Source organism: Microcaecilia unicolor, chromosome 3, assembly GCF_901765095.1.
Source record: "Microcaecilia unicolor chromosome 3, aMicUni1.1, whole genome shotgun sequence".
NCBI lineage: Eukaryota > Metazoa > Chordata > Amphibia > Gymnophiona > Siphonopidae > Microcaecilia > Microcaecilia unicolor.
In genome coordinates this window covers 61309686-61337665 of record NC_044033.1, presented here as the reverse complement: position 1 = coordinate 61337665, position 27980 = coordinate 61309686, and the positions used below count along the sequence as shown (strand labels likewise).

General features: G+C 47.2%; 1 protein-coding gene across 1 annotated transcript in view; it reads left to right on the top strand.

Annotated features, from left to right (window-relative positions):
• The first annotated feature begins 4335 nt into the window (after positions 1-4335).
• The window catches only part of DISP1 (dispatched RND transporter family member 1), a 400222-nt gene continuing 376577 nt past the window's right edge, over positions 4336-27980 (top strand). The window contains exon 1 of the mRNA XM_030195975.1: positions 4336-4430. The gene's annotated coding sequence lies outside the window, so the exon portion shown is untranslated. The remainder of the gene's footprint in view (positions 4431-27980) is intronic.

The window sequence follows — 27980 nt, the reverse complement described above, 5'->3', positions numbered from 1 at the left end:
CTCCTTCCTCCCTCCCTCATGGTGCCCACAGTTCTTTCTCAATTCCCTCTCTCTCTCCCCCCCCACAGTGCCCACAGTTCTCTCTCAATTCCCTCCCTCCCTCCCCCACCTCTACACAGTGCCCACAGTTCTCTCAATTTCCTCTCTCCCCCAACCTCCACATGATGCCTGAGGTTCTCTCTCAATTCCCTCTCTCTTCCTCCCTCTACTGTGCCTGCAGTTCTCTCTCTATTTCCTCCCTCCTCCATCCCCATCGCACGGTGTCCGCGGTTCTCTCTCAATTCTCCCCCTCCCCTTTCCCCTTATGGTCTGGCATCTCTACCTCCCCTCCCCTCCCAGACCTGTCTATCAGGTTCCTGCCCATGCACCCGCACTGTATTTTAAAACAGCTAGTCTTCAGCCCTGCAAGCCAGCAGCAGCCATACGCATATGCAAAGGCTTCCTGTGGCCTGCAACGGGCATTTCCCTCTGACCCAGCCCGCCTTTTCTGAAAACAGGAAGTTGCCCCTTCTGATGCACCAGATGGAGGTGGGGGTGCCGAGGGGAGGGGAGAGCCAGCCACGGATAGATCTGGGAAGAGAGGGAGTGATGCCGGACCTTGCACAGAGGAAGGAGGTGTGGGAGGAAGGCAGAATGTGGGCAGCAAGTTATTAATTGCAATTACATTTTTAATCACAATTAATACTTAATGTTTTAATTGCAGCATTAACTGTGATTAACGTGCAGCCCTAGTTCTAATAATGAATAAATTAATAAAATCTGTAACAGAAATCGTATAAAACTTATACCGGTAACATTTTATTATTAGCTACTTTTGAGCCCCTGACATAGCCCTTGTGTGGGCAAAACACAGCATTTGTTAGCCTTTTCTGCTTATATTTATAGTGAATAAATTTTGGGATAAAGATTTCCTAAATGAGCTACTGTTTTCTACTACTACATTGGATCTTGCAGATCATTTGCCCTGTTTCTGTGGTGTAGAAACTCAGGGCACAGCTAGGCTAATGAGGTCTAGAGGGAAGCAATGACAGCCCACTGCATATGCCTCCACCACGCAGGGCCGGTCTTAGCAAGTGTGGGGCCCTGTGCAGACCAATTTGATGGGGCCTCATCCTAGCCCTGCCCCACCCTAGCTCCACCCCTCCGAGCTCCAGGGCCCCCTCCCTCTGAGCTCCAGAGCCACCACCCCTCCCTCTGAGCTCCAGGACCATCCCCCCTCCGAGCTCCAGGACCCCCCTCCCTCCCTCCGAGCTCCAAGGCCCCTCCCTCCCAGCTCCAAGGCCCCCCTCCCTCCGAATTGTAAAAATCATCTTACCTCGTCGGGTTACAGCGGCAGGCAGTAGCAGTGAAAAGCGTGCGAGCTCGGCGCTTCAGGAGCCTTCCTTTCTCTCTCTCAGCTCTGGTCCTGACTCCCGCCCTCATTTCCTGTTTCCGCAAGGGCGGGACCAGAGCTGAGAGGGAAGGGAAGGCTCTTGAAGCGTCGAGCAGCCCGCACGCTTTTCACTGCTGCCGCCTGCCGCCGTAACCCCGACGAGGTAACTTAGATGACTTTTAAAATTCAGAGGGAGGGGGACTGGAACTCGGGTAGTTGGGGCGGAGTTCAGGCGCACCGAGCGGGGCCCCCTTGAGCGCAAGGCCCTATGCGGTCGCCTCGGTCTAAGACCGGCCTTGCCACCACGCCAGACGGGCAGACCAAGTTCAACTTGGGACCTTACAGAATTGTATCTTTGACCCGGCTGGCACATGCTATTTGCTAGAGACAATAGTGTATACGGTGGTCCTACAGGAGCAGGCTACAAGAGGAGGTACATTAAAGAACTAGTTTATGGTTTACTTTCTCTCCTGTCTGTGAACCAATCAGGACCCCATATCTAGCACCTTAAAAAAAAAAAAGCATTATTTTGTGTTCATCTTTAACCTGTGTTCCTCCATCTCATGAATATTCATTGTGGATATCCTGAAAACTTGACTGGCTGTGGTATGATTAGACTTGTGAGCCCCTTGGTTTATTTATTTGGATTTTGCTCACACCCTTTTTGGTGTACCTGAATGTAACTCAAGATGAGTTACATTCAATTACACAGAGTATTTCCCTGTCCCTGGAGGGCTCACAACCTAAATTTGTACTTGATGCAATGGAAGGTTAAGTGACTTGCCCAATATCACAAGGAGCAGTTGGCGTCAGCTCTTGCAGGAGGAGTGTATCAACTCTGGACATGATCGTTATCCAGGCCTGCATTTTGTCTGCTGGGCAGGAGGAATGTGTGATCTGATTGGGCCACAACAGTCATCTGAGGGGACAGATGTCCAAGACTGGATTTTTGGAAGACAGCGAAGTTTTAGCACTGAACCAGAGTGGTTGCACCTCTGATAGCTCTCGAGAGACACTGTCTCTCAGTGCCTAAGTCCTGAGCCTCTCTGCACCCTCACTTTCAGGGAAGTAAGATAATAATAATGACTGTTAACCTTAAGCTAAGGACTAGCTGCCTAGGATGGCTGAGAGATATCATACCTTTGCTGGTGGGGATGTCAAAACCAGGTCAAGAAATCCACGGCCAAAGCATCCCCCTTCCTCCTTGTGCTGCCCTAGGAGCAAGGCATCGAGTGCAAGCGTTGGTGGCAGGAGGCACCCCACTGGCTTCCTCGCTCCTGAGGCACTACGAGGAGGAAGGGGGTGACTCAGGCAGTGGATTTTTTCGGCTGGCGGGGCTTGAGCTACCCCACAGGTACTGTAGCTTTAGAGGGGGCCTTCACCCATTCTCTTTCATGTGCCCCCGTGCCTTCACCCATTCTCTCTCTCTTCTGTGCCCCGTGCCTTCACCCATTCTCTCTCTCATGTGCCCCCGTGCTTTTACCTATTCTCTCTCTCTCATGTGACCCCATGCCTTCACCCATTCTCTCTCTCTCATGTGACCCCATGCCTTCACCCATTCTCTCTCATGTGCCCCCCCTGTGCCTTCACCACTGGTCCTTGAAGCATGTTCAAACAGAATAATCCATTTGTGTATTTAAACTTCTACAAAACAGATGAAGATGTGATTCCATGTACTCCAATGAAAGGGGAGTTTAATGTTACTTCCATTTAATTTCAATATATTCCATCTTTACAACACCAGGCTTCCCAAGGCAGATTACAACAGTTCAGTGGCATAGCCACAGGTGGGCCGGGGCCCATCCACTTAGGGCTCAGGCCCACCCAACAGCAGCACATATTTAGTGCTAGCTAGTGGGGATCCCAAGCTTTGCCAGCTGAAGACCTCCCCCCTGATGGTGCTGAAAACACTGCTTTCCACTTCAGCATTCTAAACTTCCTAAGCTGCTACTGGCCTCATCACATTGGGGGGAGGGGGGGGAGAACACTTGGTGCCCACCCACTTCTTGACTAGGCCCACCCCCCCGGGTGCACCATGACACCGCCCCTCGGGGTATCATCCAAGCGCCCCCCCCCCCCCCCGAGTGCATTCTTGCCTGCCATGTGCACGCCGCTGGGGTGGTGTCGGTTTCGCTGGTTCCCTGCTCCCTCTACCCCGGAACAGGAAGTAACCTGTTCTGGGGCAGAGGGAGCATGGAACCAGCGGAGCTAAGACCCCCCCCAGCGGCGTGCACCTGGGGCGGACCACCCCACCCTTGCTACGCCACTGGGCCCACCCAAAATCTGTCTGGCTACGCCTCTGTGAGATGAAACCATTAGGAAACAGGATATCCTCACTGCAATTTGGCCATCTGTATTGTATATAACAGTGTAGAAAAATGAGCACAAAATACAGAGTTTATAACTTCTGTTTACCAGCTACAATAATTTTTTATGCTGTTTTAATGATATTCAATTTTTATTTAATGATATATGTACATATGGGAAGGTGTCAAATAAGTAATAAACCCCCCCCCCCCCCCCCAACCTTGTGTCCTCCACCTTTTTAAGGCACTGCCTATCCAAGTGGAACATCTTTAAACTTTTTACAGCATAGGCCACACAAAGGCAGTCCTTCATTTCTAATAATCTTGGCTACTGTTTTCAATAGAGTTTGCTATAGTTTTGGGTGATGGAAAATTCGCCTATTGGCTAGATGGGTTCACAGCCCCCCCGCCTCCTGTTTTCATCTAACCTCCTTGGTCTATGTGTAGCGCTCCCTCTCCCAAACCCCCCCAGCCCGGCAACTCTCCCTCATTCTCAAATTCCCCACCCCCACCTCTGAAATCTATCTTTCAGGTCGCCCGTGACCGATCCCGCAGTTTTCCTTCTGTAGCTTCCTACCACCACCACCTCTGACGCAACGCGCCGGCCTTTTCCCTCGGCCGCATCAATCATCCCGCCCTGCCGGAAACAGGAAATCGCATCAGAGGGGGCTGGACGTCGGGGAAAGAGAACTGCTGCGGGTCAATATCTACGGACCAGGCATTCACGGGCAATCTGAAAGATAAGTTTGAAGGTAGGATAGGATATGGGGAGTTTGACAATGAGGGAGAGATCTTGGTCCGGGGCTGGGCAGGGGTGGGGTTTCAGGGAGGGAGAAATACCATGGTACTGAGGGGGTAGCATTTGGGTCGTTTGAGTATCAGCTTTTTCCGCTTTGCCTTGGAGACGTTGATGGGCGGTTTTGAACTTGTTGACTTCCCCGTGTTGGGGTTGTCCGGAGGAAGGGTGTAGGATCGTGGAGGAGAGAGGGAAACATGTTGGACAGGGAGAGCAGGAGAGATGGTAGACCGCGAGGATTGGGGCGAGAAGGGGTACCTGGCCCCCGAATGTGAGGGCAGTTAAATGAGTGTTGGTCTCTCTAAGTGCTGGTGTGATACGTTCGACTGTACGTGTATTTTTGGTTGCTGTGTGTGTGTTAGTTTATATATACACAGTAGCAAAGGGAACTTGTGTCTTTAGTATGTGGCTAACGGGGATTCAATCGATGTAGGGTATCTGTATATTTAGCAAACATTCGATAAAGTTCCTTACGAAAAAAGAACGTTGAAATTTTTTTTTTTTTTAGGTTGGGTGGTAAGAAACAGAGTAGAATTAAATAGCTATTGTTGTTTCCTATTGAGAGTAGTGCCCCAAGGGATGTGTTCTAGAATTGGTGTTAAAGCTTTCTGTAATGATCTTATAAAGGGAGTAAGGTGTGAAATATTCAAAGTTATAGAGGATACATTATGCAAAATACCTGAAACACAAAAGGTATGACAGATAAATGCATTGTTGCCAAGTAATACACAAAGGAAAAAATAATCCCAGTAATATTTACACTGTGCTGGTTTTCATGTTGTTACCTGCAACTTGAGAAAAATATTTGACTCATTCAGGACAATACTCTGGAATTAATATATATATGTAAAAGAATTTTAGGACTTATTTAGAATCAAATAAATCTGAGAGTATTGTAGTGACCCTTTAGAAATCTAGTGACTACTCTTGAAATTCCAGTTTACCCATTTAAAAAGAAAGATGTAGCAGAACAAATAGAAATATAGAAAAAGACAGGAAAAATAATTGGTATGGAATGGTACCCTTATGAAGAACAGGTTGACTGAAGAAGACAGCTGAGGGTTTATCTTAGAAAAATATAACATCATATAATTTGCCTACAATTTAGTCACGCATCTATTTGTCCCATCTATCTCAATTTACATAAGTACAATAAGTATTGCCATACTGAGAAAGACCAAAGGTCCATCAAGCCCAGCATTCTGTTTCCAACAGTGGCCAATCTAACTCACAAATACCTGGCAAGATCCTAAAAAAGTACAAAACGTTTTATACTGCTTATCCCAGAAATAGTGGATTTTTCCGAAGTACATTTAATAATGGTCTATGGACTTTTCCTTTAGGAAGCCATCCAAACCTTTTTTAAACTCCGCTAAGTTAACCGCCTTTACCACATTCTCCGGCAACGAATTCCAGAGTTTAATTACACGTTGAGTGAAGAAACATTTTCTCTGATTCGTTTTAAATTTACTACATTGTAGCTTCATCACATGCCCCCTAGTCCTAGTATTTTTGGAAAGCGTGAACAGACGCTTCACATCTACCCGTTCAACTCCACACATTATTTTATAGACCTCTATCATATCTCCCTTCAGCCGCCTTTTCTCCAAGCTGAAGTGCCCTAGCCGCTTTAGCCTTTCCTCATAGGGAAGTCCCATCCCTTTTATCATTTTCGTCACCCTTCTCTGCACCTTTTCTAATTCCACAATATCTTTTTTTTGAGATGCGGAGACCAGAATTGAACACAATATTTGAGGTGCGGTCGCACCATGGAGCGATACAAAGGCATTATAACATCCTCATTTTTGTTTTCCATTCCTTTCCTAATAATACCTAACATTCTATTTGCTTTCTTAGGCGCAGCAGCACACTGAGCAGAAGGTTTCAACGTATCATCAACGATGACACCTAGATCCCTTTCTTGGTCAGTGACTCCTAACGTGGAACCTTGCATGACGTAGCTATAATTCAGGTTCCTCTTTCCCACAAGCATCACTTTGCATGTGCTCACATTAAATGCCATCTGCCATTTAGATGCCCAGTCTCGTAAGGTCCTGTTGTAATTTTTCACAATCCTCTTGCGATTTAACGACTTTGAATAACTTTAATTATTCAAATTTAATTACCTCACTAGTTACTCCCATCTCTAGGTCATTTATAAATATGTTAAAAAGCAGCGGTCCCAGCACAGACCCCTGGGGAACCCCACTAACTACCCTTCTCCATTGAGAATACTGACCATTTAACCCTACTCTCTGTTTTCTATCTTTTAACCAGTTTTTAATCCACAATAGAACACTACCTCCTATCCCATGACTCTCCAATTTCCTCTGGAGTCTTTCATGAGGTACTTTGTCAAACGCCTTCTGGAAATCCAGATATCAACCGGCTCACCTTTATCCACATGTTTGTTCACCCCTTTAAAGAAATGTAGTAGTAGATTGGTGAGGCAAGATGTCCCTTCATTAAATCCATCTCCATGTTGACTTTGTCTCATTAATCCATGCTTTTGAATATGCTCTGTAATTTTGTTCTTTATAATAGTCTCTACCATTTTGCCCGGCACCGACATCAGACTCACCAGTCTATAATTTTCCGGATCTCCTCTGGAACCTTTTTTAAAATTGGCGTTATATTGGCGTTACATTGGCCACCTCCTCGGTCATCTATTGGTCCAGCTGATTCTTTTGCTTTCTTCCTGCTTTTAATATACCTATAAAAATGTTTACTATGTGTTTTTGCCTCCAACGCAATCTTTTTTTTCGAAGTCCCTCTTTCCTTATCAGCGCTTTGCATTTGACTTGATGTTCCTTATTATTTTCATTCGGTTCCTTTTTCCATTTTCTGAAGGATTTTCTTTTAGCTCTAATAGCTTCCTTCACCTCACTTTTTAACCACACTGGCAGTCGTTTGGTCTTCTGTCCTCTTTTTTTAATATGTGGAAAATACTTTGCCTGTGCTTCCATGATGGTGTTTTTGAACAGCATCCACGCCTGATGTAAATTTTTGATCCTCGCAGTTGCTCCTCTAAGTTTTTTTTTCTCACCGTTCTTCTCATTTTATCATAGTCTCCTTTTTTAAAATTAAACGCTAATGTATTTGATTTCCTATGCATACTTACTTCAAAGCTAATATCAAATCCGATCATATTATCAAGCGGCCCTAGCACCATTACCTCCTGCACCAGATCATGTGCTCCACTAAGGACTAGATCTAGAATTTTTCCTTCTCTCGTCGGCTCCTGTATCAGCTGCTCCATGAAGCTGTCCTTGATTTCATCAAGGAATTTTACCTCCCTATCATGCCCCGATGTTACATTTACCCAGTCAATATTGGGGTAATTGAAATCACCCATTATTATTGTATTGCCCAGTTTGTTTGCGTCCCTAATTTCCTTTAACATTTCTGCATCTGTCTGTTCATCCTGGCCAGGTGAATGGTAGTACACTCCTATCGCTATCCTTTTCCCCTTTGCACATGGAATTTCAATGCACAGTGATTCCAAGAAGTGTTTTGTTTCCTGCAGAATTTTCAATCTATTTGATTCAAGGCTCTCTTTAATATACAATGCTACCCCTCCACCAATTCATAGTAACATAGTAACATAGTAGATGACGGCAGAAAAAGACCTGCACGGTCCATCCAGTCTGCCCAAGAAGATAAATTCATATGTGCTACTTTTTTTTTATTTGTACTGTCCTCTTCAGTGCACAGACCGTATAAGTCTGGCCAGCCCTATCCCCGCCTCCCAACCACCAGATCTGGCACAGACCGTATAAGTCTGCCCAGCACTATCCCTGCCACCCACCACCGGCTCTGGCACAGACCGTTTAAGTCTGCCCAGCACTATCCCTGCCTCCCAACCACCAACCCTGCCTCCCAACCACCAGCTCTGGCACAGACTGTATAAGTCTGCCCAGCACTATCCCTGCCACCCACCACCGGCTCTGGCACAGACCGTATAAGTCTGCCCAGCACTAGTCCCACCTCCCAACCACCAGCCCCAGCACAGACCGTATATGTCTGCCCACACTAGCCCCGCCTCCCAACCACCAGCTCTGCCACCCATTCTAGGCTAAGCTTCTGAGGATCCCTTTCTTCTGCACAGGATTCCTTTATGTTTATCCCACGCATGTTTGAATTCCATTACCGTTTTCATCTCCACCACCTCCCGCGGGAGGGCATTCCAAGCATTCACCACCCTCTCCGTGAAAAAATACTTCCTGACATTCTTCTTGAGTCTGCCCCCCTTCAATCTCATTTCATGCCCTCTAGTTCTACCGTATCACCCTATCACTACGATATAATTTGTACCCCGGTATGACAGTGTCTCACTGGTTATCCTCCTTCCACCAGGTCTCAGAGATGCCTATTATATCTAATTTTTCATTTAGTGCACTCTCCCAGCTTATTTCTTAGGCTTCTGGCATTCGCATATAGACATTTCAAAGTATGTTTGTTATTCCTATTTACATGATGCTTAGTACTTGACAGTATTAATTTGCAATCTTTTGTCTGATCTTTATTTTTATTTAAGGACACGTGATCTACTATGGTCTCTTTTGCAACCTCACTATCAGGGTACCCTATCTTCCCTGTTTTGGTGATATCTTTGAAAGATACCTTATCCCGAACCATGCGCTTTTGAGCGACTGTCGGCCTCCCCCCTGTTTCTAGTTTAAAAGCTGCACTATCTCCTTTTTAATTGCTGAAGCCAGCAGCCTGGTCCCACCCTGGTTAAGGTGGAGCCCATCCTTTTGGAATAGGCTCCCTCTTCCCCAGAATGTTGCCCAGTTCCTAACAAATCTAAAAATTTCACTGGGTCCCTTAGTTATTAAGATGTTTCATTGTATTTTATGAACAGCATTAGCATCATATATGTGCTGCTTTAACATCTAATGTGTTCCTAATCAGGATGGAGTTGTCCAGAGGGTGGCTACAGAATTAGTAAGTGGTCTCTGTCGTAAAACATATAGGGACAGGCTTAGGAACCTCAACATTTGGAATGGCCTCCCAGTGGAGGTTGTGGAGACGAGGGCTGTGTTAGAATTTAAGAACGCGTGGGACAGGCATGTGGGATCCCTTAGGAAAGGAAGAGTTAATGGTTACTGAGGATGGGCCATGTGGCCCTGATCTGTCGTCATGTTTCTGTGTTTCTAGATGTTTCATTTATATTATGGTGATATTATAAGTCTACTATTTCAAGTGATAGCTAGCACTTGGTTGCGAGAAAGTTTTTAGTGTTCAGGCCCACAGCAGTTAAGTGATATCTTCCCGCAGTTTGTTTAAAAAAAAAAAAAACTATCTAGTTCTCCAGCAGTATATTATAATCCGTTGCTGTATGTGGATAGCTAGCAACTTCTATAAAACATTTGATGGAAGACTCCTGATGCAGGTCATTAATGCCGAAACACGACTCATGTCGAGTCATTGGATGTTTTAATAAACTATTTGCACATCTTGAACATCGTCTAGTTTGTGTCACCTTTGCTGTGTTTGGCATGTCTTTGAGACTGTGAGGGCTCCTGTTCTGTTTGTACTAGCCGTTGAGCCCGTAAAAACAGGCTAGTAAAGGAAGGGGGGGGTTTGAAAGCCCTCCCCCGGATAGGTTGCCGCCGCCCCTCCCCCCCCCCCGGAGTCCCCTCCACCACCCCTCCACCTGGGCCGGGTACCTGGCTTCACTATTCAAACCGCCGGAACGCAGCACACAGCTCATCTGAGCTGCCATCGGCCTTCCTTCTTCTCTGCGTGTGTTCCGCCCTCGTGTGACGTAATGTCGGCGAGGGCAGGACACAGGCAGGTAAGTAAGGCCAACGGCAGCTCAGATGAGCTGTGTGCTGCGTTCCGGCGGTTTGAATAGTGAAGCCAGGTACCCGGCCCGGGTGGAGGGTGGGTGGCGGCGGCAGCGACTCCGGGTGGGTAGGGGGAGTGGTAGCGGCAACCCTGGGGGGGAGCGGTGGTGACGGCGGTTCCCTCACTCGCAGGTGTGCAGGTTCCCTCTCTGTCACGCCCCCGTCATCACGTATTGACGCGGGGCGGGACAGAGAGGGTCTCTCATGCGCATTTGCGAGTTGAGTACGCCTCTTGCCATTTATATGTTTGATTGTCGACTGATGATATATTTGTGTGTTATGAATGTTTTTCCATGCTGCTCATGTGGTGTCTCTTGTATTCTGCTGACAATTATATTTCTACTAGTAAAAGAGGCCCGTTTCCGACAGAAATGAAACGGGCGCTAGCAAGGTTCCACGCCTCCATCCCTACCTCCCTTCCTCTCTCTCCATCGAGTTCCAGCCCCCCTCCCCTCCGAGTTCCACGCCCCCCTGTCCTCTGAGTTCCAGACCCTCGCGCCTCCCTCCCTCTCTCTCTCTCCCCTCTGAGTGCAAGCACGACCTGTCCTCCGGCAGCCCCTCGCCTTCCTAAGTGCCGGCTGTAATTTAAAAATTCTTACCTCGGGGTCCGGCGTCAGCAGTGAAGGTGAGCGGTGCTTCAGACTGCCTTCCCATCTGTCTCAGGTCTGCCTCTGGTCCCGCCCTCATTTCCTGTTTCTGGAAGGGCAGGACCAGAGGCAGAGCTGAGGCAGATGGGAAGGCAGTCTGAAGCACTAACCGGTTAACTTTTTAGGAGCCAAAATTAAACCTGGATATTCAATGCCTGTCGCTGGAAATGGCCTACTACAAAAACCAGGACTGTAGCCACCTAAAATATGTACTGATTGTCTCTCAGTGTCACGACTTGCAGAACTCAACATATAATATATATTATTTTTTCGAGTACCCTCAGATATAACCCACTTTTTCAAATGCAGACAATAAAGCTGCTAATCAGTGGTATAGCACTTCTTTCATTGGATTACTCTCAAAGTTCGTGGGAGGGTATTTTTTTTTTACATACTTCATCCCCCATCACCCAAGTGCTATAAGTGTCATATAACCACTTTGCAATAATAAATATCGTGAACACTGTGTACTTAACTTAAAGTTGCCTCGCTGGTAAAGTTGCCTCACTGAAAGCAGAAACACACTATAAGTGTCCAACAGATAGATGCCTTCCCCTGAAACCGCCTGGCATTTAATATCCGGGTTTAATGCCAGCAGCAGACAGCAAACACATTGCCCACCACTGGCTGAATATCGGGCCCATAGACTTACAAAGTTAAATAGGTTGCTGTGGGGCTCATTTTCAAAGCACTTAGAATTACAATGTTCTGTAGGTTCCTATGTAACTTTGTAAGTCTATGTGCTTTGAAAATGAGCACCCTAATTGTGTTTATGTTTATATTTGGTCACTTTACTATTACGCATTTAAAATTGCAAGTTGTATGTCCAGCTGTACCTGCCTTGGGTGAATCCCCATAAATAAGTCAATAAGGAAGCCAAGTATGACATTTCTTATGTAATAGAAATTAAATATGCTTGAGACAGATCCATCATGTAGTTGTAGGAATAGGGCTGAGACAGGGAACCTTTGAAGGGGAGCTGGTGTTGGTTTCTGTGTGAGAATTTATACACTGTTCTACCTAAAATGGTAGAATGCACATCAAGCATAATGGGACATTTACTATCTAGATTTTGATTTTTGGACTTATTTCCTGTGTTTGCAAGCTCGAAGATGCTACCACTACTCTGCTAGGGGAGATAGAGATTACTGAAGGAGAGGCAGTGGAGCAAGCTGGTATGAGCTGTGATACTCGGTCCAGTGAGGTAAGAGTGTTTTCTGACTCCTCCGGATCGGGGCGGTTTTGGCGTGAACCGCCATTTTGAATTTTACCGCCATTTTCGGCGATGGCTGCAGAGAATGTAAAGCGCTATTCCAAGTGTGGCAAGCGCAGATCAGCAGTGGGGCTCTGTAAATCGTGCTGTACAGACGTTAGAGCTGGCCCGAGCATGGCGAGCAACGATTCTTCGCGCTCTGAGCTGGCAGCGGACGCCATTTTGAATTTACCACATGGCGCGACCTCCGCTGAGACGGAGAGTCCTGAGCCTGGGGGGAGGCCTCGGAGTGAGGCTGATATGAGAGCTACTAGCCTCGGCAGAGATCCGGGTGCCCAGGGTGAGTTTTTTCCCCCTGATTTTGTCTTATTAATGCATAAAGCATACATGCTTAAAAAGCTCTCCCACAAAGGCCTGCAGGGGCCTCTTCTAATGCCCCCCCCCCCGGTGGATTCTAGCCTGGGTATGCCCTCTGAGGCGTTATTCCCTGATAATTGGCAGAATATGAAGCGCAGAAGGGCTCATTCCCCTTCAGAGAGTGCTGCACCTCCATTTTTCCCCCCGTGGTCGGGCTGTGAGGATTCGGAGGACTCTGGCAGGCCTTCATGGTCTGAGGAGCCAGAGTCTGGTGCAGAAGTGACTCAGGATCTAGACGATCCCTCCGCAGTGAGGATTTTCCACCGTGATGAGCTGCCAGCGCTTATTTCTGATACCCTGCAGGCTCTCTCTATTGAGGACCCTGACAGTGGCTCAGCCTCCTCTGTGAATCCTAGGATGGCTAGTACCAAAAAGTCTGCTCGAGCCTTTCCTTTGCATGACTCCATCCAAGAGCTTATTTCGGCTCAATGGGCTGACCCCGAGCGACCGTTGAAAGTTTCCAGGGCTATGGGGCAATTATACCCTCTGAGTGAGGAGCATATGGCTCGCTTTGCTATGCCTAAAGTGGATGTCTTAGTCACAGCTGTGACAAAGAGAACTACCCTCCCTGTTGAAGGAGGTGTTGCCCTGAAGGATATTCAAGACCGTAGACTGGAATCAGCACTTAAACGGTCATTTGAACTTGCAGGTCTCACTACGGGCATCTGCATGCAGTTGTTATGCTGCTAGAGCCTGCCTGGCTTGGTTGCAACAGGCAGTGGAACAGCCCGGTGATGGAGCGGAGCCCTTTTCAGATGTGGCTCCGCGGATGGAGTCGGCCTTGTCCTTTCTTGCTGACGCCCTTTATGATATTGTCAGAGCTTCGGCTAAACACATGGCAGTAGCACTGGCGGCTCGCTGTCTTCTTTGGCTACGGCATTGGGTGGCGGACATGGCCTCTAAGCAAAGGTTGGTGAAGTTGCCCTTTCAAGGCCTTCTCCTGTTTGGTGAGGAGTTGGAGAAAATTGTGAAGGGCCTGGGTGAGGCTAAACCCCAGCGCTTGCCCGAAGATAGGCCTTGGCCTTCCTCTAAGGGTGCGGCGGTCCACTCCTCTTACAGACCTTGCTTCCGTGAAGGCCGGGGCGTTCTGCTGGGTTCACTTCTCGTGCCCGTTTTCAGCAGAGGAACTCCTTTCGCTCGGACAAATGTTCTGCAGCCGCTGGCTCAAGGCCTGGAGTTCAGGGGCGACCCTCTCAATGATGGTGCGCCGGCCCTCTCCTCGAGTTCTGTCATCGGAGGACGTCTTTCTCTCTTTGCCGAGGAGTGGGCCAACATTTCCTCAGATCAGTGGGTCTTGGACCTGATCAGAGACGGTTACAGAATAGAATTCCACGCCCCTGTAAGAAACGTGTTTGTGGAGTCCTGATGCGGTTCTGCCGCCAAACGGGCGGCGGTAGAGGAGACTTTGCAAGGTCTGATTCAGATAGGGGCCGTGTCCCCGGTACCTCCCGCCGAACATGGCTGCGGCCGCTACTCCATCTACTTTGTGGTGCCGCGAAAAGGAGGGTCTTTTCGCCCTATTCTGGACTTAAAAGAATTAAACAAGTCCCTGAGAGTGCGGCTTTTTCACACGGAAACCCTGCACTCCGTCGTTGTGGCGGTACAGCCAGGAGAGTTCCTCACGTCTCTGGACCTGAAAGAAGCAGACTTGCACATTCCTATTTGGTCCCCGCACCAGACGTTTCTGAGGTTTGTGGTGATGGGAAAGCATTTCCAGTACTGGGGCTTGCCTTTTGGCCTCGCCACAGCTCCCCGCACCTTTTCGAAGGTTATGGTGGTAGTAGCTGCCTTTCTAAGGCGAGAGGGTATTCGGGTTCACCCGTACCTGGACGACTGGCTCATTCAGGCAAACTCTGCTGCAGAGAGTCAGCATGTCACAGCCAGAGTGGTCTCAGTACTTCAATCTCTGGGCTGGGTCGTCAATTTGGCCAAAAGTCACTTGACCCCCTCGCAATCTCTAGAATATTTGGGTGCCAGGTTCGACACAGCCTCGGGTTATGTGTACCTACCCGAGCAAAGGCGGTGCAAGCTTCAGAATCAGGTCCGTCTGCTCCTGAGGATGCCCCGTCCGCGAGCTTGGGACATTGTCCAGCTGCTTGGATCGATGACGGCCACCATGGAACTGGTGCCCTGGGCGAGAGCGCACTTGAGACCTCTACAGTATGCTCTACTCCAAAGATGGTCTCCAGTATCTCAGGATTATCAATGCAGACTCTCTTGGCTCCCTGCGGCCCGACTCAGCATGGAGTGGTGGCTCTCAGACAACATGCTGCGGTGAGGAATGCTGCTGGTGCTCCCCGATTGGTGCCTAGTGGTGACAGATGCCAGCCTGAAAGGCTGGGGCGCACATTGCAAGGGGAAGCATGCCCAGGGTCTATGGACACCCGAGGAGTCGGAGTGGTCCATCAACCGCCTAGAGTTGAAAGCGGTGTTTCAGGCGCTTCTGGCCTTTCAAGTGACCCTGGAAGGATTGGCTGTCAGAGTGATGTCGGACAACACGACAGCAATGGCCTACATAAATCGACAAGGCGGAACTCAGTGCAGAGCTCTAGCCGCGCAGGCCGAACAAATTTGCCACTGGGCCGAGCTGCATCTACAGTTTCTGTCAGCAGCTCACATTGCAGGTCAGAGCAACGTGCAAGCTGATTATCTAAGCAGGCATCAGATCGATCCAGCGGAGTGGGAACTTGCAGACGAAGTATTCCTGCAGATATGTGCCAAGTAGGGCAAGCCTGTGATGGATCTAATGGCGACAAGCACCAATGTCAAAGTCCCGTGCTGCTTCAGCAGACAGAGAGATCCTCGCTCGGCGGGGTTGGATGCTTTGGCTCAACCCTGGCCTCCGGGCCTACTGTGTGTTCCCTCTGTGGCTCTTGATAGGGCGAGTGCTCCTGCGGATTCGGCTGCATCCAGGAGAAGTGGTTCTCGTCGCCCCGGATTGGCCCAGGAGGCCTTGGTATGCGGACCTCCGACAGATGCTCGTAGAGGATCCCCTTCAGTTACCTCTGGTTCCCAACCTGTTGTCACAGGGTCCGGTGACCATGGAGGACGCCGGCCGATTTGGTCTTATGGCCTGGTGATTGAGAGGGCGCAATTGAGAGACAAAGGCTATTCCGTCCTTGGGAGAAAGTCGAAAAACAGTCTTCAGGATTCTTGTTCAATTAAAGGAGGATGACTTAATTCCCTCCAGTTTCATGTTTTGGAGGATGAGTTTATTCCCTCCGGGAGGATGAGTTTATTCCCTCCAGTTATGTCTCAGTGGAGGATGAGTTTATGCCCTCCGGGAGAATGTTTCATTCCCTCCATTCTGAGTTAATGCCCTTTGTTGTAGGGCCATCGTTCGCTGTGAGGAAAGCTCATGTTATTCCCATTGTGGTTTGCCATACTGCTTTGGAAGCTTCAATTACTGAAGGAGAGGCAGTGGAGCAAGCTGGTATGAGGCACTGAAAAAAGTGTGCTCTCTATCTCCCTCTGCTGGTTGATGGACACAACCCATCTGTAATGGCTGTATCTGCTATGACTAAAGGAAAGAAAATTATCACGGTAAGAACCTAATTTTCCCTTAATAAAGGTCAGGTCCTCAAAAGACATACTAGCTAGGGTCCTGTATCAATGTGAGGTGCTCTAGCTGCTAAACTCTGGCCCATACCTCTCTGGCTCTGGTCAACTGAACAGCAGAATATTGTGTACCTGACTGACAAAGGTCACCACATAAACATCTTGTTGATACTAAACTGAACACAACCATACATATAATTGCTGAAATTCCTTGCAATTCCCCTTTCTTGGCTTCCTGTTCTTGTAAATATGACACTCCTCTGATAGTTGTTGATGACCCACTGACTTGTCATTTATGATTTTTACCTTACCTATCACTTTATAGTGACCTCTTCAATCTAACAAAACCCTTTTGTTCACACTACCGTTTATGATGCAACCTCCCTGACCAGGATCTGTCTGCAAATGCATTTTGTATGAAAGAATGGGATTTGCAGGAAATCGCAATCAAGTGCCTGTTGTTGACTTTCTGGCTTTGAATTAACACAATTCATATCCAGACTTCATCTTTGGAGCCTCAGAGCCAACCCATTGTGTATGCCTTATAGAGGAGAGTCCCTGATTTATGATGTTCAGGCACTGACAAGCCGGAGGCGATGTCACTGCAACAATACAGATTCATGGGCATGTGCCAAAGGAATAAGACAAAGTGTTTGGGTGAGCTTCTTGAGGCACCTCTGGGGGCAATAAGGAATTCACCATGTAATTTCTCCTCCTTTCTCCTTCCTGGTTATAGTGGGATTTTTTTGTTCTTTAATAGCAGAAAAGACTGAAGGAATTACCATAACAAGAAATAAATATCATAAGTAAATGGTGCCTGGCACAATTCTCTATAAATCTGCACAAAAATCGGTGAGCTTCTGCAACTTGGTTACTAGCACCTGCTTAGACAGGGAATTTAGTACTAAGAAACTCTGTAGTTTAGGGTTGAAGAAAATATATTTAACATCACTAAACGTTACTCAGCACTTCACAAGAAAATGGAAAAAAAAACCCAAACTGTCTGGGTCCCTGACTTTGCTCAATATTATTGAGTGGCGCAGCTGACTGCTCTTTTTGATTGGATTATATCCCCTCAGAAATGCTGGGTGCAAATGGAACAAACTATGGTAGGCAAGATGCAGTTGACCTATTTACCTTGGCTTCCATTATCGCAGTTGCGTAGGTGGATGAGATCAGCGCCTTATAGTATGGCTTGTATACTTGCCGAGTGGTACGCCACTAGACGGGCGCTGTTTCCGAAGCAATGCTATTTTTTTTACACTCCCATTTTGTATTCATCAGGGTTTTTACCGTCTAGCTTATCTGGAGTGTTTAGTAGATGGGAGACCCAGGGGTTACGGACCCTGGGAGAATTGTTAGTAAAAGATACCTTTATCCCCTTTGAAGTTCTGAGGGAAAGGTATGAGCTGCCTGAAGCTGATTATTTTTCATATTGTCAATTACGGGATTTTATCTATAAAAGGTACTGCCGGATTGGTGGCAGGGGGACCAGGCAGTGTTGAAGCTCTTTAAATCTAGGATTTATAAAGCTTTGTTGTATAGTAAGCCTATTACTCAAAAGTATGAACATTGCTGGGAAGTGCTGTTGGGAGTGCCTTTATCTGTCTCAAAGTGGCAATTCCTTGTCATCCTGAGGATGCCCCGCCCGCGAGCTTGGGACATTGTCCAGCTGTTGGGATCGATGACGGCCACCTTGGAAGTGGTGCCATGGGCGAGAGCGCACCTGAGACCTCTACAGTATTCTTTACTTCAACGATGGTCTCCAGTATCTCAGGATTATCAATGCAGACTTTCTTGGCTCCCTGCGGCCCGCCTCAGTATGGAGTGGTGGCTCTCGGACAGCATGTTGCGGTGGGGAACGCCGCTGGCGCTCCCCGATTGGTGCCTGGTGGTGACAGATGCCAGCCTGAAGGGCTGGGGCGCACATTGCCAGGGGAAGCATGCCCAGGGTCTGTGGATGCCCGACGATTCGGAGTGGTCTATCAACCGCCTGGAGTTGAAAGCGGTGTTTCTGGCTCTTCTGGCCTTTCAAGTGACCCTGGAAGGATTGGCTGTCCGAGTGATGTCGGACAACACGACAGCAGTGGCCTACATAAATCGACAAGGCGGAACTCAGTGCAGAGCTCTAGCCGCGCAGGCCGAACAAATTTGCCACTGGGCCAAGCTGCATCTACAGTTTCTGTCGGCAGCTCACATTGCAGGTCAGAGCAACGTGCAAGCCGATTATCTAAGCAGGCATCAGATCGATCCAGCGGAGTGGGAACTTGCAGACGAAGTATTCCTGCAGATATGTGCCAAGTAGGGCAAGCCTGTGATGGATCTAATGGCGACCAGTTCCAATGCCAAAATCCCGTGCTTCTTCAGCAGACGGAGGGATCCTCCCTCTGCTGGGTTGGATGCCTTGGCTCAACCCTGGCCCCTGGGCTTGCTGTATGTCTTCCCTTCGTGGCCCTTGATAGAGCGAGTGCTCCTGCGGATTCGGCTGCATCCAGGAGAAGTGGTGCTCATCGCCCCGGATTGGCCCAGGAGGCCTTGGTATGCGGACCTCTGACAGATGCTGTTGGAGGCTCCCTTTCCGTTACCTCTGGTTCCGCACCTGTTGTCACAGGGTCCGGTGGCCATGGAGGACGCCTGCCACTTTGGTCTTATGGCATGGCGATTGAGAGGGCGCAATTGAGAGATAAAGGCTACTCAAATAAGGTAATTTCCACTCTCCTGCAGGCCCGTAAGGGCTCCACTTCCGTGGCTTATGCCAGGATTTGGCGCCAGTTTGAAGTCTGGTGTGTTTCAAGAGCGCTTTCTTCGTTGTGGGCTCCTGTCTCGCCGATTCTGGACTTTTTGCAGGATGGTGTACACAAAGGCTTGGCCTATAATTCCCTGCGGGTGCAAGTGGCAGCATTGGCCTCCTTGCGTGGCAAGGTTGAAGGCGTGTCCTTAGCTGCTCATCCAGATGTGGCACGGTTTCTTAGAGGGGTGCTGCGGCTCCGTCCTCCCGTGCGGGCACCTTGTCCAGCTTGGAACCTGGGGTTAGTATTGAAGGCCCGTCAGGGGGCTCCCTTTGAACCGCTTCGGCGTGCTTCAGAGAAAGATTTGACACTGAAGGCCGTTTTTTTAGTGGCCATTACCTTGGCGAGACGGGTGTCAGAGCTCCAGGCGCTGTCCTGTAGAGACCCTTTTCTGCAATTCTCAGAGTCAGGGGTCACGGTTCGGACCGTGCCTTCGTTCATGCCTAAGGTGGTTTCAGCGTTTCACCTAAACCAGCCTGTTTTTCTTCCCTCCTTTGTTGAGGAGGAGTTTCCAGATTCATTTGGGCAGTTGCACCTTTTGGATGTGCGCAGGACTCTGTTGCAGTATCTGCGAATTACAAATGCTTTCAGGACCCTTGGTCATCTTTTTGTGCTGTTTGCAGGTCCTCGCAGAGGGTCTTCAGCGTCTAAAGCCACTATTGCCCGTTGGCTCAAAGAAGCTATCTTTTCAGCATATCTGCTGTCTGGCCGGGCTCCGCCTGAAGCCTTTAAGGCACATTCCACAAGAGCAATTTCCTCTTCCTGGGCGGAAACTGGAGCACTATCTCTTCATGAGATTTGCAGTGCTGCAACATGGGCTTCTAAGCTCTCTTTCGCCCGACATTACAGGCTGGATGTGGCTGCCAGGAGGGATGCGCGTTTTGGAGCACAGGTGCTAGCGCGTGGTGTGGCTTATTCCCACCCTATTTAGGGATTGCTTTGTTACATCCCATACGTAATGGCTTCATCTGCTTGATGACAAGGAAGGGAAAATTAGGTTCTTACCTTGGTAATTTTCTTTCCTTTAGTCATAGCAGATGAAGCCATGAGCCCTCCCTGTATGATTGTCTGTATTGCAGTGATTCTGATTTTAGGTGCTGTTCTTGTTTACTGAAGTTATATTTCTTCCTTGGGGAGTCAGAAAACAGTCTTCAGGATTCTTGTTACAGTTATAGGAGGATGAGTTCATTCCCTCCAGTTCATCTTTTGGGAGGATGAGTTTATTCCCTCCAGGAGGATGCAAGTATTCCCTCCGTTTATACAAAGTGGAGGACGAGTTTATTCCCTCCTTTTTTGGAGTTTATGCCCTTGTTAAGGGGCCATCGTTTGCTGTGAGGAAAGTTCATGTTATTCCCATTGCGGTTTGCCATACTGCTTTGGAAGCTTCAAATACTGAAGAGGCAGTGGAGCTAGCTGGCCATGAGGCACTGTGAAAAATTGAGTGCTCTCTATCTCCCCCTGCTGGTTGATGGACACAACCCATACGTAATGGCTTCATCTGCTATGACTAAAGGAAAGAAAATTACCAAGGTAAGAACCTAATTTTCCCATAATGATTTTTTCAAATCATATATTGCATGCCATAAGGATTCAAGTATAATTAAGTGCTCTTTTTTCCAATGATATCTTTGATAGAGAAGGTATCTGTTGTGCCAAATTAGGCACCACGGTGTCTGTCCCAGATGAAACTGTTACAACGAAGGATTCAGACTTGAAAGCAGAAGTTTGCAAAGTTCCTTTCAATATTTTACCTGCAACACTCTCTGATGGATCGCTACTGTATCTCTCTGGAGTCACAGGCAAAGAAATGCTAGGATGTGGAGGTTGTCTTCTATGTTCGGGACCAAGGGAAGAGTTCAGGGCTCCCTCCTCAACAGATGCTCCCAGTGGCTCGCCCTGTGAAGACTGTACCAGAACAGTGCTCTGAACAATGAACAAATCAATTGGTCCAACTATTGGGGGTCGTGGTTTGCAAACTTGCGGATCCTCACACTGTACCCTTTCTTGTGTTCCTCATCTCATAGGAGGGAAAAGTAAGGAATATTTTCTTGAAAGGTAAGGATAGGAGCTCCAAGCACTAACTTCCTTGCAGGCACCATGTTGCTCTGCCCCCCCCCCTCCCCAACTCCTGGAGATCTTACTTTTATTCTTCCCTTCCCCCCTCCCCTATTTTCAAGCAGAAAAAGTAAGGTACTCGCATATTTCCTTCGGAGCAGGACAAGACTCGGTATACCTTCACAGACAGAATAACCGGGTTCCTTCAGGCTCCAAAGAGGCCAGATTGTGCCCCTTTGGGCCACATGTTGCAAATGCGGCCACACTAAAAGATCTTCTGGCAGGGGCTTCCTGATAACATTGGAGAGGTTCTTCTTCAGGATGCCCTGACTGCCTGCTTTCTCTCAGTGCCTCTGTAGCCAATAACACACCCTGCTCCCTAGATTTTATTAAAAATCTTAAATCTTTGATTATTATTATGTGCTCTGAAAAATATATTGTGCTGTTAAATTCATGAAAATCAAGGCTATCCTTTTTCCATCACAGCACATTGGTAATGCAGTTCAGTTCTTAAGTAAAAGAAGGTTGATTGTGCTATTATCTTAAAGGCACTCTGCCAAAATGAACCTGTTAAGATCTTTGGATGCAAAGAAGAAAAGATGATATAACATTAGACAAAAAAGAAATACTTCCATTGTGATGAAAAAGGTGCCTCTTATTCCCATCATAGATCCATGTTTATCTCCCAAGTTCATCAGGTGGGCCATTCAAAAATCTTAAATCCAGTTGAATACTATGAAAAAATATTTGTAAATAAAACATCAAAACTGAAAAATCATCTATTAACTCATACTGCTGGTTTAAATATCACTTTTCAACCAACGTTTTGGAAATGCTGAGCTTCTTTTTCATTTAGTGATATCACCCTTACGTGTTTGCCTCCTATTCACCAATAGAAATTCAAGCAAGTGAAACTCCATTTAAAAATACTAATGAGATTGACTATTATAGTCGAAATGATGAAACTGGGCCATTCAATTTCATTATTAATCCCCATGGGGCAACTATGTTGCACAAAAATATATTAAACTGTTTGTTTCGCAAGAATAAATGTGAAATGTCCGCTAAATGGTTTTTAACCATACCAACTTTCAGTATTGTAAATCTCAGTTCACTCATTTGATGTGTCAGTTCCCAGTGTTTTAACCCATACGCTGGCAAGTCCTCTATGTTTTGACTTTCCTTATTATTCCTTATGTACCTGCTCAGTCTTTTTGATCTTCAAATGATTCCAGACTTGCTATTCCTTCAGTTTTCAGAGCGCCCATCAAAGTGCTTTTTATTGTCGTGCTCTGGAATGATCTTCCTCTTTCTCTCCATACAGAACCTTGCTTTAAGAAATTTAAAGATGCATTCAAGTGGCTGTGACCTATGCTCAGTTGGAGCTCTGTCTGCGGATAATGTTTTAATTTAACTTAGATTTATGTACTCCTAATTGTGATTGTACTATATTCTCTGCCTTGCTTTCCAAACTTTCCTTTTTATTAATGGCGTTCCTTTCTTATTAACTTTTAAATTGTTTTTAAACAGCTTTAATATGTTTTTATGAAAAGCAGTATTATCAAGTCTAATATACCTTGGGTCACACGCAGCCAGTCAGGTTTTCAGAATATCTACAGTGCATATATATGAGATAAGATTTGCATGTACTGCCTCCTTGGTATGCAGATCTTATCTCATGCATATGCATCATAGCCTGAAAACCTGACTGGGTTGGGAAGCACTGCCATAAGCTATAAACTAAGGTTTGGATTAATAGCTGAAGATTCAATTAACAAACAGAGGCAATTGCTCAGTTTAGGATTGTATTTGCTGGCCTAAATATCTGTAAAACTTGTATATGAATGTTTTATATAAAATTGCTCTTTGGTTTTCAGTACTGATCAGTGAAAGTGTGTTGCTGGAGAAGTCAACCTGCACACATTATCAAATATTTACCAGCCTACAATCTTATGATTTGTCCTGTGGATGTGATCAAAGTCTGGGCTGAGTGTTTGCTAAGGGTTGAAAAGTGATTTTGTATCAAAACTTGAACAGATATAACTAGAAAGTTTCTATATTTAGTTTTGTACCTTGTATTTCCTGTCAAAACCAGACTGCACAAAGTGGTTTACAGTAGATTTAGAAGTGATTCTAGTGCAGATCAAATTAGAGCAGTCACAAACGGAGAATTTGGTCATTCTCTTTCCTCTTATGGTAATTAAAATAATGCAGATATGATAAGCTTTTTCCCTTTTAAATTGCACCATATACTAGGTCTTGGGTTGTGTAGTTAGGTAAAACTCAAAATGTACCACCTGTTCCTCTGATCCCATTCCCACCCACCTTCTTAATGCCATCTCACCTGCTCTTATTCCTTTTATCTGTCACATTCTCAACCTCTCACTTTCCACTGCAACTGTCCCTACTGCCTTTAAACATGCTGTGGTCACACCTCTCCTTAAGAAGCCTTCACTCGACCCTACTTGTCCCTCTAATTACCGACCCATCTCCCTCCTCCCTTTTCTCTCCAAATTACTTGAGCGTGCTGTTCACCGCCGCTGGCTTGATTTTCTCTCCTCACATGCTCTTCTTGACCCACTACAATCTGGTTTTCGCCCTCTCCACTCAACCGAAACTGCTCTTACTAAAGTCTCCAATGACCTATTACTGGCTAAATCCAGAGGTCAATATTCCATCCTCATTCTTCTTGATATTTCCGCTGCTTTTGACACGGTCGATCACAGCATACTCCTTGATATCCTGTCCTCACTTGGATTCCAGGGCTCTGTTCTTTCCTGGTTCTCTTCCTACCTCTCCCTCCGCACCTTTAGTGTTCACTCTGGTGGATCCTCTTCTACTTCTATCCCTCTGCCTGTCGGCGTACCTCAGGGTTCTGTTCTTGGTCCCCTCCTCTTTTCTATCTACACTTCTTCCCTTGGTTCATTAATCTCATCCCATGGCTTTTCCTACCATCTCTATGCTGATGACTCCCAAATCTACCTTTCTACCCCTGATATCTCACCTTGCATCCAAACCAAAGTTTCAGCGTGCTTGTCTGACATTGCTATCTGGATGTCTCAACGCCACCTGAAATTAAACATGACCAAAACTGAACTTCTCATTTTTCCCCCCAAACCCACCTCCCCACTCCCCCCGTTTTCTATTTCTGTTGATGGCTCTCTCATTCTCCCTGTCTCCTCGGCTCGAAACCTTGGGGTCATCTTTGACTCTTCTCTCTCCTTCTCTGCTCACATCCAGCAGACCGCCAAGACCTGTCGTTTCTTTCTTTACAAAATCCGTAAAATCCGCCCCTTTCTTTCCGAGCACTCTACCAAAACCCTCATCCACACCCTTGTCACCTCTCGTTTAGACTACTGCAATCTGCTTCTTGCTGGCCTCCCACTTAGTCACCTCTCCCCTCTCCAATCGGTTCAAAACTCTGCTGCCCGTCTCGTCTTCCGCCAGGGTCGCTTTACTCATACTACCCCTCTCCTCAAGTCGCTTCACTGGCTCCCTATCCGTTTTCGCATCCTGTTCAAACTTCTTCTACTAACCTATAAATGTACTCACTCTGCTGCTCCCCAGTATCTCTCCACACTCGTCCTTCCCTACACCCCCTCCCTTGCACTCCGCTCCATGGATAAATCCTTCTCATCTGTTCCCTTCTCCACTACTGCCAACTCCAGACTTCACGTCTTCTGTCTCGCTGCACCCTACGCCTGGAATAAACTTCCTGAGCCCCTACGTCTTGCCCCTTCCTTGGCCACCTTTAAATCTAGACTGAAAGCCCACCTCTATAACATTGCTTTTGACTCGTAACCACTTGTAACCACCTACCTCCACCTACCCTCCTCCTTCCTGTACACAATAATTGATTTGATTTGCTTACTTTATTTTTTGTCTATTAGATTGTAAGCTCTTTTGAGCAGAGACTGTCTTTCTTCTATGTTTGTGCAGCGCTGCGTATGCCTTGTAGCGCTATAGAAATGCTAAATAGTAGTAGTAGTAGTAGTATGTGGCAGAAACAGCAAGTATAGTTGTTGAAGTTGCTTGTAGAATCTGTTTGTAGAGTAGTATTGAATTATCTCTCTTGTCAAGGCACTGTTAGGATGGTAATACTGTGACTGTACAAGTTTATTTCCAACTGTGTGAGAGTTCAGCTCTCATGAATTAATGGAAATATCTACTTTACATGACTGTAACTCACCTTAAACTACTACTAAAAAATGCGTGAGCAAAATTCCTATCGCAATCCTGCAACCTAGAAACACGTGAAGGACGATTCTGTAACTGGACACCTACATTGAAGCATCAGTTGTGCACCTAAATGTATAGAATACCTGCCCTTTTGTGGCAGCAAAGCAGCTATGTGCTATTCTGTAAGGATGTGCATAAGTAGCATAGCACATAAATGCAAGAGTTGTTTTTATGGAAGTAGCATGGGCGCTGCTTACAGAATACTGTAAATCTGTTATGCAAGCCCATGCTGCATTTAGACACCCACAGATCTATGGCTGGTGTAACTGTAGTCGCCTAAATGTAAGGCGCACTAATGCTGGATTATGCTAGTATTCTATAATGGAATCCAGGTGCCCAGATGCTGTTATATTATTATTATTTGTTACATTTGTATCCCACTTTTTCCCACCTTTTTGCAGTCTCAATGTGTCTTACATATAACCGTTAACGGCGTTAGCCGATTCCGGTCTGAATGAATACAAAGTGATATTGTGGTAGAATGAGGTACATGTATGGTAGGTACAATTGGGGGGAACTTAGGGAGGGAAAGGGGGAAGAAGAGTCAGGTAATGTCTGTTACGGTCTTTGGTTACATTGTGTCGCAAGTGTCCAGATATTTTTATGTTTGGTCGGTAGGGTATGCTCTTCTGAACAGGTCTGTCTTTAGTGTTTTCCGAAAATGTAGGTGGTCTAGCGTAGTTTTTACTGCTTTTGGGTAATGCGTTCCATAGTTGTGCGCTTAGGTAGGAAAAGCTGGATGCATAGGTGGATTTGAAATACTATATATGTATATATTTGTAATATTATATACTAGTAAAAAAGACCCGTTTCTGACACAAATGAAACGGGCGCTAGCAAGGTTTTCTTCGGAGTGTGTATGTTTGAGAGAGAGTGTGTGTGAGAGATGGAGTGTATGTGTCATAGAGTGAATGAGAGAGAGAGACAGAGACAGCGTGTGTGTGTGTTTGAGAGTGTGTGAGAGACAGAGTGTCTGTGTGTGTGAGACTGTGTGTGTGTGACAGACAGAGTGTGATAGACAGGGAGTGTGTCAGAGAGTGTATGTGAGAGACAGTGAGTGAGTGTGAGCCCCCACCCCCCTCCCCACCCCCTCTCTCGCAGGGCCCCGCCTACAGGCATCCATGTCCAGCAACCCTTCTCTCCCCCTGCCCCCTGCAGCTACCCATGTCCAGCGATCCTCCCCTCCCCCCCCGGTGCATCAAACCCCCTCGCCACCCGCAGCTGCCAGTGGTAACACTGTCTGGCCGCTGCTGCTTCCCCTGTTGAGCAGCAGCGGCCGCTACAAAAAGAAAAGAAGCGATTAATGTTTTTAAACTCAGCCCAAATCATTCGCAAATGCCCGAGTCTTACAACGCAGTCTCTGCAGCCGCTCCTCCTCTCGCCTCCAAGTCACTGCCCCTGGAGTAAGACCCTGGAGGAGCGCAGTGACGTGACAGGCAAGAGGAGGAGCGGCTGCAGAGACTGCATTGTAAGACTCGGGCATTTGCGAATGATTTGGGCTGAGTTTAAAAACATTTATTGCTTCTTTTTGTAGCGGCCGCTGCTGCTCAACTGGAGAAGCAGCAACAGCCGGACAGCGTTACTACTGGCATCTGCGGGTGGCGATGGGGTTTGATGCGCGGGGTGGGGGGGGGGTGTTTGTGCTTGGGGGGGGGGGATTGGGTGATGCGCCAAGGGGGGGGTTCTGTGGTGCTGCGTTTGTAGTTTTTTGATGCGCCGCTCCCTGCCACTTGCTCCGAAGTGGCAGGGAGCGGCGCACTGACAGCTGATTCCCAGGCAGGGGGAGGAGTAGGGAAACACCGCGTGTTTCCCTACTCCTCCCCCTGCCTGGGAATCAGCTGTTAGTGATGTCATCCTGGCTATGGAGCCTAGCTCAGCAACTCCAGGAGCCACGGACACAGGCAGTTCCACATTAGAACGTTGGTGGTGAGAATTATTAAATAGGATGGTGCAATTTAAAAGGGAAAAAGCTTATCATATCTGTATTATTTTAATTACCATAAGAGGAAAAGGAATGACCAAATTCTCTGTGACTGCTCTAACATTTGAGCTGCACTAGAATCACTTCTAAATTTACTGTAAGCCACTTTTGTGCAGTATGGTTCTGACAGGTAGTACAAGGTACAAAACTAAAAATAGAAACTTTCAAGTTATATCTGGTTTTGATACAAAATCACTTTTCAACCCTTAGCAAATACTCAGCCCAGGCTCTTATATGACAACAGGTCCCCTAAGCGGAGGTGCTCACTTATAGTATTACCTTCTTAATGATGCTTTGATGGCCCTATCCCTGGTGGATTATTGTAACATTGTTTATCTTGATTTGTTTTCAATGGATAGAAAATACAGCTAAATTTCTCTCTCTCCCCCCCCCCCCAATCCCTGCCTCACACAGACACCTAGTTCTAGCTACATCTCCCTCCCCCTTCGTGACATAGAACCCCCCCCCCCCCCCCAGCACCCAGCAGCAGAAGAGGAGGCTGATACCCAACATACAGCTGCTCTCCTTTTCTTTTGCTTCTGATCAGCAGTGGGCCTGGGTAGGGGGGATGGGGGAATTCGTGCATGCACATGCACAGGCACGCACCAGAGGTGCCACAGTGGGGGGGGGGGGGGGGGGGGCAGGTGGGAGGAAGAGGAGAGAGAGAGAGAGATCCTGCTGCTGATTACCTGCACCTTGCAGGTCCAACCAAGCTGCTTGCCACTATGTGTTATGCTAGTAAACTTAGGCACCAG